Below are 4,295 nucleotides of genomic sequence, written 5' to 3' on the forward strand. Positions count from 1 at the left end.
TCGGACGTAATATTTGCCTTTCCTTGAACAACCCAGCTGCGTTGTGGTAACGATGATGTCTTTGACCTTGTGATGTAAGGATGGTCGGCCATTGAGTGTCAACACGAATCAACTCTCTTTGGGATTAAATGAAAAGAAACATAAAGTGTAAACGATGTTAGTCTCACGAACATATCTAGGTAAAGTCATGATCACGTAAAGTCTAGTAAGGCATGTAGCAAATAATTCATCAAATAGAGTCAAACAAGTTGTCAAACAGATGTAAACGATTATATAAAAAAATAATAACGCTTCCTAATATGCATTTGACCTCTTTGTGCCAGAGGTAGGCCTAACGTTTGTTTGAAGGGTAAAGTGTGCCATAATATGTCATCCCGTTGCTTTGATTAATTAAACAAATTCTATTTCCCCAACAATAAAGTACAAAAGTAATGTAACGTTTATTACATGTCAAATGAATACAACATAAAGTGTTTCCTAATCTAAATGAAGTGAACACAATTTCCTATGTCTAAATCTCAGCTCCGTTTTTGTGATGTCATTGATCTTCGTCATTCATTGTACTCCAATGCAAATCCATACCTGTCATAGAAACGTTAATCATCCTTCCCTCCTAAAGTTTAATTAATTAAAGCAAATAGTCAATATTTAGGCACAGTTATCCTTCAAACATGCACATAAAGTATGATTGGTGTCACTTGGGGTCGTGAACCCGCTTGGACGTTTGGGTAAAGTCATCTAATGGATTTAATATACCAAGGCTATTAAACCTCCTAGGTCATGAAATGTATGCTCTTAATAAAGGGTGTTGGTTTAGCTCTATCTTAGTCTGACTAAGAGTTGGCTTCCTATGACACAAGGTTCTCCCAAGCGGACAACTTGGGAGTGGAAAGTCCGTGGCCGTCGACTGCACCGCCGATCGACTAAATCCACAAGATCAATCCAATTAAAGGGGTAATTTAGTAGTGCACGGGCGCGAACCGCGAAGCCGTTTTAAGTGTGTGAATATGTGTGAGTTTTCCAGAAGTGGAGGAAACATGAACGAAATGACAGTTTATTAAAGCAGTAACACATAAACAGTTTATATCAGACAAACAGTTTATATCAAACAAACAATTAATAGCATGTAAAAACAGTTAACAAGTAATAAAAATAAACACACAACCTATTTAAACTAAGTCCGTTATGGTTAGAACCTAGGTATAGTTCCCCAGCGGAGTCACCAAGCTGTCACACCCCATTTTAACCCGGGTTAAAGTTAAATTAGAAGTACGACATATTAGAGATTCCTATTTTTGTTTGTTATTAAAGAGTCGCCACCTAATTATTTACGGTGAATTAGGACACCTAAAGTTTATTAAAGTTATGTTTAAAGTTAACTCTGTTTAAGGTCTGCGAAACTTAAGATTCTAGGTAAGGGTTCAACTAGTCTAAAGGGAAGGTATTAGGCATCCTTTAAGACCCATTAATAATGGTTAACCGACCGGACTTATAATTAATTAGGCTAAGTGTAAATATAGTATTATAGGAAAAAGAAAGTAGCTTTGCAAGTATGACTAAAGTTATGGATGGACATGTAAGGATACTATTAAAATAGAATTTGTAGAAAATAATAATTTGTATAAAAGAGTACTTTAATGCTATTTTGAAATATGACTTATAAATGTTGTTAAAATTTTAAATGAAAGTATAATAGTGTTGTTTAAAATAATATTTATAGAAAACATAATAATTTGCGTAAAGAGTTTCTAAATGTTAATTGAGACTCAAAATATTGCTAAGGCCTTAAATGAGAAATATAATAATGTTATTCGAAAAAAATAAGATTTGTAGAAAGTAGGATAATTTGCCTATGAATAATAGCCTTTAAAAAATGATTTGACAAATGTGATCTTTAGATAAAATGATGTTATATGAATATGAAAGCATAAGAATACCTAGACTTACATTCTTAAATATGATGAAGAGGCCATGAATTTCTTTCTATTTTTTTTATTACTCTTTATTTAATCAATTTCGGCCAAAAAACATATATAATCAAGTAAATCTTGAAAAATGCTTGTAAAATACAATTGGATTCATATTTTGTGTGTTAGTGATATTTTCAAATTCCTAGGATGGTAATAATGCGAAATGATTCCTTTAACCTGAAAATCCATTACTCAAATAAATGTTATAGATACTATAAATAGTTTTTTTTTAAAATAGAAGTGAATGTAATTTGTGAAATTAACTACCCATTACTAAACTAAACCCCTTAATGCTACTAAGGTTCATTCTAGCTAAGGAAAGACAAAATAAGAAAAAGTGTTAGTCACGTAATTACAAATTACATGCACAAAGAAAATAAAATAAAGACGTAAAAAATGATTTAAATGGGCTCAGCCCATTTTAAGATTGATGTTGTTCGCTGCCTCTATTATGGGCCTCAGCCCAGAATATGTTTTTTTTTGTTTCTCGGCTGCGGATAGAGCTGACTCGAGGAGTATTTTTGTTGGGCTTTTAGCCCAACACCGAATGCGGAGGAGGACGAGTCCGAGGAACTCGTGTTCGATAGCCATGCATAAAAAATGAAAAGAAAAGGATTAGTATATGATTAATAAATAAGACTAAGCATGTAAAATATACACTCAAAACAAATTGGTAGATTATACATATACTGTGTATATTTAAATATATCCCATGTATATGCATTCATAAGGATGTATAGAAGGTTAATATCATTTGCATCCGTTTTTCCGATGTTGCACAAATTGGCTAAAAGTTGCAACCACAATGTAATACTTTTTGTATTATGAATGCATATAACTTTGAATTGTTTTTGTATGTTTACACATGTAATAACATAGATGAAGTTCATGCGTTGTCTACTCTAAAAAAACATACTTTTTACTCTTTTTCCAAAGCAAAACAATCTAAGGAAAAATCACGTGAGCATGTTGGAAGAAATAAAGAGTATATATATATTATATATATAACTAATCAAAAGCATCCTATCATCAACATTAGCATTTGCAGCTTTTATCTCTGCATGCCACTATCATCCAATTACTTAAAGACAAAATCCCAAAATTTGGAATTAGGTAGGCAAGAAAGAATGTTGGTTTTATTTTAATTTCATTTTTTCTATTCCCAAAGTAAAGCTATATAGCTAGAAATACTGGGAGAATGTTAGGGAGACTTTATAAATTGTATTTTTTGTATAAGTGAGGAATCATGGACTCCAGTTACAAATGACAAAACAGATTACATTCTTAGTTTTAAACTTATTTGCCAAATGAGATCCAAATAGATACATGTTCTGAATTTATGGACTTAAAAAACGACACACTCTTTTTTTTATCCTCTTAGCATACTCTTCAGTAGCCAACTCAAAAGAAAGAAAAATAAGCCAAAAGATCCTGCTAAAAATTAAATAGCATTCAAAGTAAACAAATATCCTAACATCTTAAACATATGAGAAACTTTAAAAGGAAATAATACTCTAGTCAAACCAGGTTAATACTATGATTAATACACGAATGCAAACAGCAAGCAGAATGAAATGATAAACAGGAATACAAATTTTTAACTTAAAATGAACTGAAGCTAAATCGATCTACGCGAAACTAAAAATACCTAGAACTAAAATACTAAGATGAGAGGGAAAATTACCTTTTTATGGTGCAGTGAATGGGGTCGTCGGCGTCGAATCTACGCTCGATCTTAAAGTAACGAGCCGAAAGAGCAACACGACTTAATTTTCAAATGGGTGTTCCCAAGTATAGCGATTGAAATATGTAAAAAAATAATTAGGAACGTTTAAAGTGGCTGCCAAAGAATTGAAATAGAACAGAGTTCGAACGAATTCCAGATTTAGAGTAGTGATTAAAGATAAAAAAATGTTGAATGTCGTCCCCCCGAAAACCTTCAAGACCAACCTCTTTATAAGGTTTAGATTCGGGTTTAGGAAATGAGGTAGGGAGCGTGTGGGAGCAGATGGTGAGTGGAAGGAGCAGAGGACAAGGAAAGGTGGAGGGAGCGTGAGAGTGAAGGGAGAAAGGGGAGGACAAGGAAAGGTGGAGGGAGCGTGAGAGTGAAGGGAGAAAGGGGTGTGCAGCTGTGAGGGATGGAGAGAAGGAGAAGATGACAAAGAAGAGGGAAAAGAAAGAGAAAGAGGATTGTCGTTTGAATTGGGAAGAATGAGCAATTTAGGGAAAATGAAGTCAAAAAGAGGAAACATGTGGAGCCCCAAAAAGAAAAGAAGGAAGAAATTAAGATGAAAAGTTACGTGTGAAACCCCAAAAAAAGGGAAA

At 33.3% G+C, this 4,295-nt stretch overlaps 1 long non-coding RNA gene across 1 annotated transcript; it reads right to left on the reverse strand.

Annotated features, from left to right (window-relative positions):
* Positions 1–362: 362 nt before the first annotated feature.
* Positions 363–4,069, reverse strand: LOC132609622 (uncharacterized). Its single transcript, XR_009570895.1, has 2 exons — positions 3,655–4,069; positions 363–582 (listed from the first exon to the last, which is right to left on the reverse strand). It is a non-coding gene; the product is annotated as an uncharacterized LOC132609622 (long non-coding RNA).
* Between the last annotated feature and the right edge of the window lie 226 nt (positions 4,070–4,295).

The sequence above is a fragment of the Lycium barbarum genome, chromosome 9 (assembly GCF_019175385.1).
Source record: "Lycium barbarum isolate Lr01 chromosome 9, ASM1917538v2, whole genome shotgun sequence".
Taxonomy (NCBI): domain Eukaryota; kingdom Viridiplantae; phylum Streptophyta; class Magnoliopsida; order Solanales; family Solanaceae; genus Lycium; species Lycium barbarum.